This window comes from Xyrauchen texanus, chromosome 43 (genome assembly GCF_025860055.1).
Source record: "Xyrauchen texanus isolate HMW12.3.18 chromosome 43, RBS_HiC_50CHRs, whole genome shotgun sequence".
NCBI lineage: Eukaryota > Metazoa > Chordata > Actinopteri > Cypriniformes > Catostomidae > Xyrauchen > Xyrauchen texanus.
The window spans coordinates 11467854-11484276 of record NC_068318.1 but is presented as its reverse complement, the minus strand read 5'-3'; the positions used below and the strand labels follow the sequence as shown (position 1 = coordinate 11484276).

The window sequence follows — 16423 nt, the reverse complement described above, 5'->3', positions numbered from 1 at the left end:
TGGATGCCACCAAGGCCACATTTCGTACTGTTTGTCCAGAGAAGGATGGAGAGTCATGGATGAAGAAGAGAATCTCCTTTGGGGCAGATGGTGCCTCCGTGAACATGGGCCACCATGGGGGAGTGATTGCCCACCTGCAGAGAGAGGCAGGGGGGCATATAATCCCAATCCACTGTATGCTGCATAGGTTTGTAACTAATAAATTCTCTATAATTTAATTTTATTTGCTAGCAGAGAATGTTAAACAATACTGTGTGTGTGTGTGTGTGTGTGTGTGTGTGTGTGTGAGTGTGTATTTATCACTTTGTGGGGACCAAATGTCCCCATAACGATAGTAAAAATACAGTAAATCCCGAAATGTTTGACCTTGTGGGGACATTTTGTCGGTCCCCATGAGGAAAACAGCTTATAAATCATACTAAATTATGTTTTTTGAAAATTACAAAATGCAGAACGTTTTCTGTGAGGGTTAGGTTTAGGGGTAAGGTTAGGGGATAGAATATAAAGTTTGTACAGTATAAAAATATTGTCTATAGAAATTCCCCATAAAACATGGAAACGCAACATGTGTGTGTGTGTGTGTGTGTGTGTGTGTGTGTGTGTGTCTGTGTGCGTGCTTATGCTAAGTGCTGGAATGGTAAATACCACAGAATTATTATTTTTTTGTTGGCACAAGAGACAGAGGGGAAGAAGACGTGAATTGTTTGGAAGATTCTGTTCTGACTTTCACAGACTAGAGCTGGCAATACTGACCATTCAGAAGAAAGATCCAAAGGTGTCTGTCATGTACGATCTTCTGAATCTGATATGGAAGACGTATCACTTCTATGTTCTCGGGCAAGAGCTCGGTGTGGATATTTGCACACCGTCTAGCGTCATGGGAACTTGCTGGATCCCCCATGTCCACAGAGCCCTCAAAGTGTTCCTACGACATGAACAAGACAATGACCTTGCCACTGACGAAGGCCAGTACTCCGTTGTTCTGCAGCACATGAAGCACCTGGCCATAGCATCAACAACAGCGGTTGAACTTCCGCAGTTTTACACAGGAAATGTAATACCACACTAGTTTTAAAAAATAGTTTCAAGACTCAAATGAACTTTCAGAATCAAGTAATTGACAGGTGATAGTTTATTTATTCACTACTTAACAGATAAAGCGGGAAATGGAGAATGCACTTTTTTGTGTATTCTGCCATTTTCTCTCAGACATGTTTGAGGAGCTATCCTCACTTAGCCTCACCCTGCAAAGGAAAGACCTGATCCTCCCCCAAGCCACATCAGAGTTGAGGAAGACAGTGACCAGACTGGAAGCACTAAAGCTTAGGGCAAAGGCAGGAGGAATGCTGGAGAAGATCCAGACCATGCTTGCTCAGCAGCAGGGTGCTGAGAGGAGATTCCAGGTGTGTTAGGATGAGGGCTTGTTAGGATGAAAGAGGAATCGATGATTAAGACAGATTCTCAATGTGAGAATTCAATGTATTTGTATGCCCAAGGATAAGGAGGCAAATGCAGTGAAGTCGTTTCATTTTTTTTATGGGAGACATTGGCCAGACATTTCATTGTGTGTTGGTGTGTGTGTGTGTGTGTGTGTGTGTGTGTGTGTGTTATTTCTGGTAAATGTAATAACACTGAAGGGGAATCTGAAAGGCATCACAGACCTCACCAATCCCTCCTCCATGTGCTGAAGCAGCACATGGAGGAGGCCATCAACATCGGTGTGGATGATCTCAAAGCCAGGTTTGGTGGTTTGCTGAAGAATGAGGGAGTCCAGACCCCAGTGGAGTCTTTCAGAGTGCTGAACCCTGACACATGGCCAGAAGACCAGGCCAGCCTTCTCAACTTTGGTGATGATGGTGTGGCATACCTGTTGAAGCATTTCAAGGAGCCTCTAGAGAGGTAAGAATTTATTTTACACTGCATTGCCATATGAGACAATGTTATGTTTGAATATTTGCAAACTCACTTCTCTGTTCAATTCTGAAGATCGGGGTGCAACATGGCTGCAATCCAGGATGAGTGGCAGGGGTTGAAAATCCTGGTCAGCCACAATTTCTAGTCCTACAGTGACCTGTGTGAGACCATGTTTTCAAAGGACCCCTACAGGCACGATTACAAGGTAGACTAACTGTCCTGAGTTATTTATGATATCCTTCTATGGTTGGTTTTGATAAGTTAATGGTAAGAGTTTAAATGAAATTGAAAGATATATTTTCCCTAGAACATGCTGGAGTTGGTGCAGCTTATGCTAGTGCTGCTCATTTCAGCCTACCAGTGTGAGCGAGGCATCTCTGCGCAGAACCAGATTAAGAATTTGACAAGAAGCTGCCTTGGGGTCTCCACCACCGAAGACCTGAAGAGGATCAGCCTGGAGGGGCCTTCTGTCGAGGAGTTCGATCCCATTCCTGCTGTCGACCGCTGGCTGACCTCTAAGCGTGCCAGATGGCCAACATACAAAAGCAGCTGGACAACTGATATTCTTTGCGTCAAGTAGGCATGGGTCAATGTGTGATTTTGGTGGTATATCCGATTCCACAGATGTTTGTTCCTTAGTACACGTGCACACACTCACACACGCAGTATAAATTTCTTTGTGTGCTCCTAAATTTTTTCATTTAGGAGCCGTGTACTCCTTGGGAAAAAGGTTAGCGTAGAGCCCAGTGTAACACAGGTCATAATTCACTGACTAGAAAAATAAAATAATTTGCAATAACTATATTTTAAACTGAAATACTATATAGATGCAATATAATGTCTAATAAAAGCCATGGTGTAGTTAAAAAAAATAAAATAAGTAATCCTACATTGAAAGTGTGATGAGTTTAGGTTGAGACCAAAAAAAACTGTGATGTCATAAAGACGAGACACAGAATTAGAGAGAGAGACACGTTTTGCTGATCGCAGATGACAACTCTAAGAGTGGTGATTGTTGATTTTGATGCTAATGGTTGCTGATTGTGAACCTATAAAATCTAATGTGGATGGTGAATGCATATAAAATCCCCCGGATTTGGTCAGGTTTTGTATTGTGATTGGATCAAACTCTTCAAAAACCGAGATGGTGAGCCACCCAGTGACTGATTATTGATTAGAGAGAAGAGAAGAAGAGATTCTAAAGTTGTTCACCAGAATAGAGCCTTTCTACTATTACAAGTGGAGCCCATTCATTTCTGTTGGTATATCTCATCGGTAGGATTGAACTGATTACTTCTCTACTGATTCTTTTTGCACTACTACTTACTATCAGTGACTATCTATATCTATTTTGGATGCCTCAAAGGACATTCATTCACACACTAAGTTTCTAGGGACTGAGAATTTTATTTCACAGATTGTGAAATGTTTGTTTAACTTGTAATGTTTGAGGAGTTGCATTGTTCTCTTACTGATTTCAACCTGAATTTCTGTTTATGGGTTAATAGTTCCATATTAGAAATAAATAAACAAATAGTGCAGAACAAATCCAAAAGATTAGCAAAAGCTCTAAACTAAGCTATTAAACTACTAGTTAATATATCTAAATATCTATAAAAATCAATATAGGAAAAATAATTTAAACCTTAAAATTATATAATTCAAATATAGCTAAGTAAAATAATAAAAGAGCTTAAAATAACATTTCGAGGTTATTAAAAAGGAATTCAAAGGATCTAAAAAGGGAAAAAACCTTCATTTGTGTTTTTTATTAAAATTTTATTCCTGTATTGTAATTTAATTTCACACACATTCATACATTTTCTAAATATAACATTGTTTCAATATATTTTCCTAGTCCAGTTTCCTGTGTTGTGTGTCATATCAGTCTTGCCCTCCGATGTTCTGAGCAGCTCTTTGTCTGCTTTGGTGGATGGCGGAAAGGGTACACCGTCTCCAAACAGAGGTTAGCTCACTGGGTCGTTGACACTATCTCCCTGGCCTACCAGACCCAGGCCGTGCCGGCCACCTTGCGGGTTCTAGCACACTCGACGAGAAGTGAGGTATCCTCGTGGGCAATGGCCAACGGCACCTCCCTAGCAGACATCTGCAGAGCAGGGGGCTGAGCAAATCCCAATACATTTACGAGATTCTACAATCTCAGGGTTGAGTCGGTCTCATCCCGTGTTTTCTCAGGTCCGAGCTGGTAGAACTCGGTAATGTGGAACAACTGACAGGGTGTACCGCTTGCACCTAGCGCCTTTCCCCTCCACAGAGGCGATCACGTGCGATCTTATCCTATGAGATCCCACTAACTCGGCTCCTTGGATGACTCCTCCCTAGCTCTCTGGTCCACGAATTCAGCGGAGGAATTACCTGACCAGACCCACTACGAGTACTGAAACTACTCTGTAGAAGTATGGATAACTCTGAATTAGTTGGTGTGGTCATGTTGGACTTCAGCGCTGCTTTTGATGTAATAGACCATTCTATTTTAATTGAGAAATTAAAGATCTACGGATTTTCTCCTTCTGCTATTTTACTAATGAAAAGTTATCTTTCACAAAGAACGCAGCGGGTTTTTTATAATGGTTCTTTATCTAATTATAAAGGTTTAGTTTGTGGTTTACCACAAGGAAGTTGTTTGGGTCCTCTTTTGTTTTCAGTTTTTATTAATGATTTGCCCTTAGCTGTCAAAAAGCATCAATGACAATGTTTGCAGATGACTCAACTGTTTACTATGCTTTAAACTCATGTGACAAACTTAATCATGTTCTGTCTGGAGAGTTGGATTCGGTGTATAAGTGGGTTAGTGGAAACAAATTAGTCTTAAATATATCCAAATCTAAAAGTATGATCATTGGATCAAAACAAAAATTGATGCTTGGATCAGAATTAAAGTTACATATAGCCGGGCAAAGAATACAACGAGTAGAAAAGGCTAAATTGTTGGGTCTGGTTATTGATAGTAGTCTTTCTTGGACAGAACACATAAATACTATTGTTAACAGAATAGGATGTGCCATTGCATTAACTAAAAAATGTTGTCATTATGTGAATCAGGAAACTTTAAAAATAGTAACAGAGTCATTAATATTATGTCACTTGTCATACTGCACTGAGGTGTGGTCTTCTGCAACTAAAAAGGACTTGTCAAAAATTCAGGTTGCGCAAAATAAAGCAGCAAGACTGGTTCTGGGCTGCTCAATTAAAACAAGTAGAGATCAGATGTATTCTACTCTTTCATGGCTCACTTTAAACCAAAGAATAACAGTTACTTTAAGCAGTATGATATATAACACATTGACAATGAAAATGCCTATTTCTCTGTTTAATCAAATAGTGTATTGTAATTCTGTGCATAATTATAATACCAGAAAGGCAAATAATGGTCATATAATGACCCCCTATCCAAAAACTAATTTTATGAAGAATACCGTTCTGTATAGAGCAATAGTCATCTGGAATAACATTCCCATTGAAGTTCGTCAGCTTTGTAATAAGCTGGCATTTAAAAGAAGTCTAAGGTGTTATGTGTCGATGTAGGTTTTTATATGTTATGTTTAAGGTAATTGTAAATAATATGGTATTTATATTTAGTCTTATGAATCGAAACTAGATTGTATGTAGGTATGAGTGTGTGTTTGTGTATTTATGTACATATATAAAATGTATATATTGTTTACTGTGATGATTGAAATGTGTTGTTGTTATTTTTTAAAATGGAACCCAGGAAGACTAGCTGATGGCACAGAGTTTCAGCTAATGGGATCCTAAAAATAAGGATCTTTTTAACTTTTTAATTGAGTTACTTTTTAACGTTACCCAACACTGTGCGTGATAAGGCGCAAGAATTAAAAGAAAAAAAGCGATATAAACTGGCGCACCATTTATTTTAATTATACTTGCATTTAATATGAGTAAAAATATTATGTTTTGAGCCGAATTCTGCATTATTTATTGGAATAGTCTGTGTGCTTCTCATCTATTACTGCATGTTGATATCAGGCGTACCGAAGAAGATCTGTGAAGTTCTTGTGCATGTACAGTATATGTATTTTCTGACTGAACGGTCATTTCTTTTTAAATCTGCAGGTAACTGACAACGGTTCAAATTAATCGGCCAAAATGCGTCTTAAAGATACGATCCAGAAATTAATTCACAAACTCACGCACATAGCAATGGAAGAGTTTATTATTAGAATTAACATGTCAACAAATAACATGAGAGAAGGGCTCAAGCCAGTTTATTGCACTGATTTTCACAGAACGGGAATAATGAGACAGTGGGTAAGGCGATATTGGCGCTGAATTATTTTATTATTATTTTTTGTCCTTCTCAATGCATAGCTCTCCTCTTGCTCTCTCTTTGTATTTTATTGGCTGTTGCTCACTGTCAGCTTGTCATGAAATCCGTTGTAGTGCCTGCGACTAGTCCGGGCATGTTGCAGAAGTGCACACAACACACAACCATCAGTCGTTGGATCTAAAATTTCTTATCGCAGACCAGTTGCCAACTCAAAACATCAAAGGAGACAAGCTTGAGTTGTGTAATGTGCACAAGGCTTTACGTCCTCACACACATGCACTTGATGTGCACATAAACTGAAAGCAACTGCCCAACTTTGAGTGTTGCCACCTTGTGGACCCACTAATTAGTGCAAGCAATTCTAGTCATATGTACAGAGGATGCGCTGTTATAAAAATTTGGGGGTGGACTGTACTTCAACGTGCATGCTGCCCCGGTGGCTTTCACTTTTGTGCACAGTCTCCGTGTTTATATCCGCATCTCACGCTTAAAGCACCTATGCGATAGACAATATGGAACAGCCTTTCTGTGTCTTGGGACAAAAGGTCCAGTTGTCCCCCCTTATCCGTGGTCCTGCGTACAGTGCTGTATACCATGCTAATGCCATAATTGATATCACCCACTCTGTACATATATGTTAGCGTATGCGCAAAAACAGAATAAGTTGTGTGCATGCCTGTTTACATTCTGACATCAAAAACTGAGCATTACCTGATGATTGCATATATCATTTAAATATGATTTTTTTTTGCTTTGTCTGATTGCTTTGAAAACAAAAAAAAATATTTTTGGTAGTTATAAGGGTATTGGTGCGCATGTAAACATGATCAATCGCTGTTACTCCTGGCAAATGCAAAAGATGTTGGCCAACCTAACATTCACTGACACAAACCTGCATGTTGTCTCGGCTTGCTGATAGAAGAGAATGCAAATAAGCAGTTGTACCCTTTTTTTAATGATACATATACATTTGTTCAACACTTTTAATAACTTGTCACACTCTTTCAGCTCTTTAGTTCAGCAGATGTATAGTTTGACATCACCCTAGGAGGGATGCTAATTTACTTAAGAGTGGAGATTGTTGTTAGATTTAGAGAAGAATTTAATATATATAGCCTATTTGAATATTTATTAAAATAACTACTTCACCCACAATGTATAAATACTTTATAATTTGACAAATTGTACATCTATGCAAAATCATTTGTAACAGTGCTTTCTTTATATTAAATGCCCCATATTGTTATATGTAAATTTACATTTTATTAAAATAAGAAGTATCGAAATATTAGATAAAAACAAAATTCTACAAAACAGATTCCTTAGTCAGCGAAGAGAATATGGCCAGAGAATTAGCTTGTTATTCCATTTGCACCCCGAGAAGCCTTTCTCCACATACTGTCTCCTCTCTGAAGCCTCAGTACTACCTGCCCTTCAGCTAATGTTTGTAAATTTAGATGGATTGCGTCAGCAGTAAGCTGTACAAGTCGATTTTTCTTTGAGGTCACAGTGCCCAAATTTCTAGTTCCCATCCACGAGAACTGAAACACATATACACCAGGTATCTTGCAGTAGAACAACCCTGTTGTTTGGTTATAATGGTTCTGGCCATTGTAAAAGGACTTTATTGAACATAACCATTTTAGCAGAGATTGGGAGTATGATGCCAAGGGAAGCAAAGGCAGACTGTAATCTTATAGTATTAACGGGTGGTACAGAAGGTCCAGGCGGGCCTGCTAGACCTTGGAGACCTGAAAAGAGTAAATATTAGAGAGGAAGAAAAAGAAGAATCTTAATTATTGATACTCACACTGTACTTCATGTTTTAGTTTTAAAGATTCATTAGAAAGTATATTAAATCATTCTAAAGTTGGCAGACTGGTGTGGTATAGCTTCTGAAAGTATCCAGGTTTTAGGTGTAATACGACATGACTGCTTTTGTCACAATGAACAAGAAAAATTGACCATGGATCATTCAAAACGGCAAACCTCCAGGGAATCACTTTGTAAAAACAAAGAAACCCCAAACAGAGCAGAGTCTACAAGCTAAAAGAAAGTGACAGAGTTCATAATAAAACCTGAATCAATGTCGGCTTGGCTTTTCAGAGGTGGCAACAACTCCGAGATCTGACACACACACACACACACACACACACACACACACACACACACACACACACACACACACACACACACACACACACACACACACACACACACACACACACTTTTTAAAGGCTAGATGGACAAAAGTTACATAGAGTAGCTTTAATAAAAGAACGTTGAAACTTTGAAGCCCCGTTTACACCCGATATTAGAATCAGTTTGGGTGATCAGATAACAAGTGGTCAGTCGAGACACATCTCTGTTTACACATTTTAACAACTTGTGCATCTCCTGTGGCCACTCGGGGTCGAAATTCTAGGGTAGGGTTTTTGATTTTGTGACAACACTCAGTCAGCATATTAAATGCATCAAAAAAGTGGAAAAATTCAAAACAATTCAGCACAGTCTTGCTTACAAATATACTTTTTTAGTGCAGGGTATGACTGCATTGAATTACTGTTTTTAGTACACAGTGGAACAAATAAGCATTTATAACAGTGTTTCCCAACATTTCTTCTGCCACGGCACACTTTTTAGGAATAAAAAAAAAAAATACCACGGCACGAAAACATGTACAGGGATATTTAGAACAATAAAGAATAAGCCAAAAGCACCAATTCCAGCGATTTTAGGGATTCAAGTATAGCAAAATTAAATGCACAATTGTGCAGAATTAGATGCAAAAATAAAGGGTATTTTGGTGTGTCTTGCTTCTGTGTCACAAATTTGTTCAATATTATTAACGGATTTTGTGACCCTTTCTGGAAATGTCACTAGGTGGTGATAGATTTCCAAGTATAAATTAGGCTGCTTGAGCATTCAGTGTCGGATCAAGATCTGGCTTTCGTGCATGGATGTGTTTTTAAAATGTCAGTTGTGGTATTATTAGTTGACTGCCACGTAATGTATGATGCATACAGCATCTAATTCATTGAGAAACTGTGTTTTCTTAAATGGCATGAATCACACTGAAGGCCGAGACAAAAAAAAATGCACAGGTTGCAGTTGCTTTTTCACATTAATCATAGCTCTTTACAGTAGTGGCCAATTATGGTTTCAAAACTGCAAATTTCAGCAAAAGGTGAGGAGTTTGCATCCTTGAATTAATTTTATATTTATGCATTCATTTATTTTGTGGAATTTGATAATTTTGCACAGCTCATCTGATATTCTTTCACGGCACACTATTGTGCCACGGCACAGTGGTTGGGAAACACTAGTTTATACAACTGTAATGTGGTCAAAGGTGATTCAAACACTTCAAATGTGGTTTGAGTGATCGAATCGCAAGACATTTTGGATCCCGTCTACACCTCTATTTATCAGTGTCAAATTATGATCAAATGACCCCAAACAGGTGTTAAACCAGGTTTAAAAAGTGTCTGAGTGAGTTGATAATCTGGCTAACCTTGTTCCCCGAACCCAGAGGACCTCCAGGGAGGTCCTTGAAATGTATTGGAATCTGAGGGGTTAATGAATACATGTTTTATTTTTTTGTGCTATGTGCATAATTATTTTTCATTAAAAGTAAATAAATGAATAATTAAATAAAATCACCGTTTTAAAATGCTAAAGAGGCAGAAAACCCAAGCAATAAGCTTGATTTAAGCAAAAGTGAGGAAGTTAAGGATTAAACCACTTACAAAGGTTTGGTTTAACAATTAAAAATTAGACTGAGCTTCACAGCCAAATCTGTGAATTTTACTCACTGTACCAATCCTGTGTACAGCAAAGCATATTTGGCCCCATAAAGCGGTTCATGCTTGTCCCAGTTGAGAGGTTTTGCAGAGAAGTTAATTTCATTAAAGCTAAATAATAGTTAATGTTCAGAACAACAATTGCTTGCATTCAGGAGAAAACAAACACTTGTCTAACCTCATTTCCATTATCTGCAACATGGATGTCACGGTCACCTGAAAGGTCAAACACCAAACCAAAGGTGAACCAAACCATGGTGACCATCCAGTCAGATTGTAAAATGTCTTCAGTACCTAATATGTGCCTATACTTCCATTAAATTAGGTACTTTACAAGCACATATACAGGTAGGTAGAAGCTTAGACACAAATTTGTAGTTAGAGGATGACGATTTGTCTTATATGACCACATACATATGCATTTAAGAGTTCTTATGGTTGATGCCTTACCAGTCTAAGGGGGTGAGATCAAAGGTCGGGATAGTGTCACAGCTAACAAAACTTGCAGAACTGCTGAAGCGGAAAGGATCATTGGGAATGTTACGGATTCCTGTGTTGTCGCAGATGATGCGTGCCAGAGACACAGGGGAAAGTGCCGTTTTTTGTCTGGTTGTGAACACTTCTTTGTTCTTCCACCATAACCTGAACACAATCACACTCACACACATACTAGACTAATAAAGTAAATACACAGAGATTTACCTGTCGCCCTGGCGGATATGCTGGAACTGCGTAGAAATAAGGCAGGCAAAAAGAGGACCAACGTGACCACCGGGTACAAAAGGCTCAGCAACACCTCCCAAACAAACGTCAATGTTTGCAGGGGTTCTATAAAGCTCAAACAGCCTGCGGGCTAATTCAGTGTTGTTCATCACTACAGCCAACTCTTGATCACTCTGAGGGGTGGATAGTCCACAGAACTGCCGCCATGCATTATAGCCTTATGAGGAACAAAATGTAAGTATCTGCTAAGTTTTATCTTAAACTCACGGAGAACTAAATTAAGTTATAATGCAGCATGAATGTTTGGCTGAATTAGCGTCATGTGGTTATTTTGTTTAAACTGTCAAGACTTTGCAAAGAGGCCAGAATGTTTACCTGGTATACCATGGTCACGACTTCTTTGCATGTTTAAGGCAGCCAGGTCCAAAGCAATGTGGCTTGTAAAAGCAAACAGCCTCTCTCTAAGGGCGTCCACCAACATGTGATCCTGTGTGTTCAGTTTTGCAGGCCGACCGATCAATCCTCGGAGTAGAGGATCCACACCACCTAACCAGAAAAAAAATCATAAAAGGACGTTTTAGGTCTCAGTGGGTATACTGCAACAAATCTTAACTATATTGTCTATTACAGGTTGCCCTATTACCTTTTAAGACTTTACCCTTCACTGTGAGTGCTTGAAGGGCTGAAAGGTCTGGGGCTCAAAATTATGATAATTCTGAACTCAAGTAACTATTAGTGGAAATTCTGTTTGAACCAAATTGTTCTTCTTCAAATTGCCCCACAAAGCCATCACTGATCCCATTTACACCTGGTATTAAGATGCATTTCAGGTAATCCGATCACAAGTGGTCAGGACAAAATACAGTTGTAAATGGTGTCAAAAACGAAAGTGACCACATTGCATTTGAGGTGTCCTAATTTGTCCTGATAGCAGCGAACAACCACCCCTCACTTGTCAATCACCTGCTGCACTAAATGAGTTTTAAACTTTGCAGATTGCGGCTTTAAAAAGGAATTAACCCTACAATGGGAAATTTGAAAAAGCTTATAATATACATGCATGAAAACTTCACAGATCTTCTTGAGTGTATCTGAGATCAACATGTAGGAACACCAATAAGAAACAAACACATCTGAAGCTAAGATAACACAGGTACTCCACTAAAATAACAGCAGTAAAGACAGGCTTTCATGTTTTTAAATTTTTTTGCCGTTTAATTTCATGCAGTGACACAGTGACATAAGGATTGATGTCGTCATGAAATCAGAGACCCTCACCTCGAAATCCGAACACAAATGGACACAGTAGACACATGTGATCAGACCATCCGAGACGCATCTTAATTCCAGGTGTATATGGGATCGTTTATGCCGTTTGGAACACAGGACACAAGTCTTACAAACTTACCCTCAAAGATCACTCTCCAAGGAGTGAAAAAGGCCTCGTGGAGGGGCACATTTGGAAACTGAGGATGGTTCTGATAATTTTCATCAAGACGAAATATGATGGGTTGGATGGCCAGGTGGGCAAAACAGAAGGCTGCAGTGGCAAAGACATTAGCAATGCTAGGGTCCACATTCTCATCATAACCTGGATATAGGCCAAGGTGTTTATTGTAAGCATCAGGGCCCACAATGTGCGGCAGGTATTCCTTAATCACCAGTATCTATAAAAGAAAGATTAAGACGTTTTTGATAATGCATGTTTGTTCAATTAATGGTTATAATTGCTTATGTTTGTTTCAATGGAATTTTTTTGGGTGGCTTTACCTGTTGGTATGCGCCTACAATCTTTCGTGCCTCTTGATAGAGGGTTTCACTACTCCAGCTAGGGTTGAGTACGTGGAGGGCACGAGCCAATCGGTTATGCTCTCTCATAAAAAGTGCATGTAGGGAGGTAAGAGCAATGTTCTCATCAACACGACCATCCCCTAAACACAAATGCATAATTGGAGAGGCTGCATTTACCAATTGTTGACTCTAATTGATGAGAACATTTAATAAGAAGACAACAAATTTGCTACATTTACCATCAAAGAACACAAGTTACTGACCTGCAATGAAACAAGGCACCTCTGTCAGGTTTGTGTCATTGAGGATCTTCCCACGCGTGGCACATATATTGCTCTTTACATTGGTGAAGGGCAGGTGCTCTTGCCCATTGTCAAGGAACTGATTGTTGACACGTAGCAGACCACTATCATTGGTCAGGTCATGCAGCTCTTTCGCCAGCCTTTCATCCGCCCCATAAACCTGCCCAGCATCTAGAAAGGCTGTTAGTGAATTAATCTGTTCTCGAACTTTGGGAACTCCACCAAATATAAAAGCAGTGTTTCCAGAACCACACGCAGGTGATGAGCGGAAGAAGGGGAGGCAGGTGTCAGGACTCAGACGTGGATCATCCTTAGGGATCTGAGTTTAGGCAATAAATATTGCATGAAACACTAAATATTAGGAATGGAAAAGGACACTGACTGCAAAGGTACAAATATTGACTGACCGGAATTGGGAAGCAGGGTTCGGAGCGCTCACAAATATCACAGTTGAGGCCATTGCTGAAGGACCTAATGCTTGGTGAGGTGGGTGTAAAAGTCAGATCATGGTCAACCCACTGTCCAAAGATGGTGAGCATAAATGTGAAGTCATTATCATTCTCTACATCAGCATCTGCAGTGCTTAGAATATGATTGGAAACCAGTCTGACCTGGAATCAACAAGAAACAGAGAATTTAGAAGCTGTGAACTGACTGATGACCAACCTGATTGCAAAGTACATATCAGTGACTGATTATAAGTATCTCCATCATACCAGGGGCAGTAATGCACCATTGTGCGATCTGATGGTGTCCCATCCTTTGGGCTGCGAGATGCTATCCTCATACTTTGCAGGCAGCCAGCGGGTGAAAGGGGTGTTGGATGCACCAAGGAGAGGGTTCCTCCTAAGGATTAATAAAAAGTCACAAATGAGTTCATTCCACATTACAACATAAATGCGGTTTATAATATTTACTATGACCATAACAAGCTGAGTCAAAATCTGAATTGAAAAATGAACATGAGTTTCAGAATTTTTACATATTTGGTAAATCCCTCTTTTCATTTTATAATGACAGCATAAATGTCGCATGCTTGCGCAAAACCTGATGATCCATATTATCAAAGTTTGATTTGAGAATGTTCCAAAGAGTATATTGTTTTCTTCAATGTAAGAAAGAAAACCTGACCATGTTAACCCTTTTGAAAAAAAGGTCTAACATGGTCAATGCTACCAATTCTCTTGATTAGGGACCTAGAAAGTGCACAACAGTGCCCTATAAAATGTTTAAACCCAGTGTATTGTATTAGTAAAATGATTTTGTTAGGTATCAATTAGCTGAAGAAAATAATTAAATCATTACTCTGAATAAGGGCAGAACTGACATGTTGTTGCAGACATTGGAGGCAGTTCGATACTTGTTTATAAGGGGTGTGGTCCTACAATTTGGGGGCTGGGTTTGAGCAGCACGGCCTGTCAGACGCTTAATGGTGATTAGCTCATCTGGAGTGAGCAGGCCCGAGAGAAAAAACCCATAGAGGGTTGCTAGCATGGGAGAAAAAAAAAACAAAAAAAAAACACTATAATGCATCTGATCTGTATACATTCTGCAAGGTGTTTCCCTCATACTTGTAGCATTGATGGACCTCTTGTGCGCATGATGAGCCTTCTCACTGATCAGTCTGAGCGTCTGCTCCATGTAATCTGCGGCTCTCACAGCCTCACATGTTTTTCGGGTAGGCTGTTTCATAAGACACAGTTTGTCGGAAGGCTTGATGACATCCTTCCACACCCTTGCTAAACTCCTGGAAGTAGGGAAATGCATGTAAATAGATTAATGACTAGCATGATAGCAAAAGTATTGAGCAATTTACGTTCTTTACTCACTCATCACGGGAATACTTGTAAGCAGCATCCACTATTTTTTTAGCTTCCTCAATTGAATCTTGAATGAACTGTCTCCCAGGACTCTCTTTATCTGCCAAAAAGGAAAGGGTATTACAACATCAGACTAATGTTTGAAGGACTAACAGTGACTAATACTATAGTGAAACTGATAACTTTTTTAGATTAATGTGCTGCCAGTCTAAATGACTCATAACCGCTAAACTGGATTTCTTGTAGCTAGGGCTGTAGATTTAACACATTAATTTAGTGCGATGAATTATATGAGAAATAATGCATTAAGATCATATCCCCATTCCATATGTAAATTATGTAAAAAGGAATGGTCCTACAATCGGAGCAATACAAGATTGGTGTACCACCTTGATGTAGGTAGGGAGCAGTCAGCGCTCCAGCTGTCCAGGCAGCATGCCTAGTCAAGCCAATGTGAGCAACAGAACGGTTTTTAAAAGGCTGTGTCAAGTTAGATGTTCAGCGCTTATGAACAGAGATGCTGAAGACAGGTGAAACCTGACACAACCAAAGTGAGATGCTCCAAAATCATCCATTTGACACTTGAGTACATAGACACTTAAATATCTCAGATGGAAGGATGCCAATAATAGGGTTATGTTCAGTGATGGAAATGAAGCAAGCAAACAATATTTTTACTTCAAGGCATTTTTTGTATTGTAGAAATGCTTAACTTGTCTGCTGCCACAATATTTGTAGATGTAATGTATTTGATTTAAATGAATGATAATTTATTATATTTGATTATATTTATAGTTTTTGTATCATTTATATTATATACTACATTATCTATTTGGGGCCTTTCTCAGTATATATCGATACATGCGATAAATTCATCGGCACATAATATAATTTAATTTAATTACGGTCCAACTTGCAGCACACACACATTTGTTGCTATATTTTTCATATTTTGCTGTCTCATTTTTTATGTCACGATAACATTTTTGATAGACTTATTGATAAACTTACCTAATGCATTTGTTTTAAGGGTACAAAAGCAGCCCACCATAAAAAGGAATGTGTGAAGATTCATCTCTGAAACAGAGATGAGTCATTTTTTGTTTTTTGCTTTCCCTCCTTGTGGAGGGTGTCAATGATGGTTTTCTGCACAACTGTCAGGTCAGCAGTCTTCCCCATGATTGTGAATTCAACTGAACCAGACTGAGAGACCATTTAAAGGCTCAGGAACCCTTTGCAGGTGTTTAGCTGATTAGAGTGTGACACTTTGAGCCTACAATACTGAACCTTTTCACAATATTCTAATTTTCTGAGATTCTGAATTTGGGGTTTTCATAAGCTGTAAGCCATAATCATCAAAATTATATCAAATAAAGGCTTGAAATATCTTACTTTGCTTGTAATGAGTCTATATAATATATTAGTTTCACCTTTTAAGTTGAATTACTGAAATTAATGAACTTTTGCGCGATATTGTAATTTTTCGAGTTTCACCTGTATAACTAATAGCCTTACATTAGGATCAGCATTACTAAGATTAACCATAACCACAACTGATCAATTTGAAAACAGAAATTTGCAATCAAATTAAAGAGGAGATATATCAACATATTTAGCATATCTCACCTGTATATGAGATGTTTGGCTCTCTGGGTCTTATCTCAAGGGTTGATCTGGCTGAGGATGAAGCAGCCAAGCTTTTAAATCATCCCTCATCCTCACACTAGAAAATGATTACTTGGGAAGTCTAAGGCGTGGCTT

General features: G+C 38.9%; 1 pseudogene; it reads right to left on the bottom strand.

The window, feature by feature from the left end:
• Positions 1-7545: 7545 nt before the first annotated feature.
• Positions 7546-15737, bottom strand: LOC127635511 (eosinophil peroxidase-like; annotated as a pseudogene).
• Between the last annotated feature and the right edge of the window lie 686 nt (positions 15738-16423).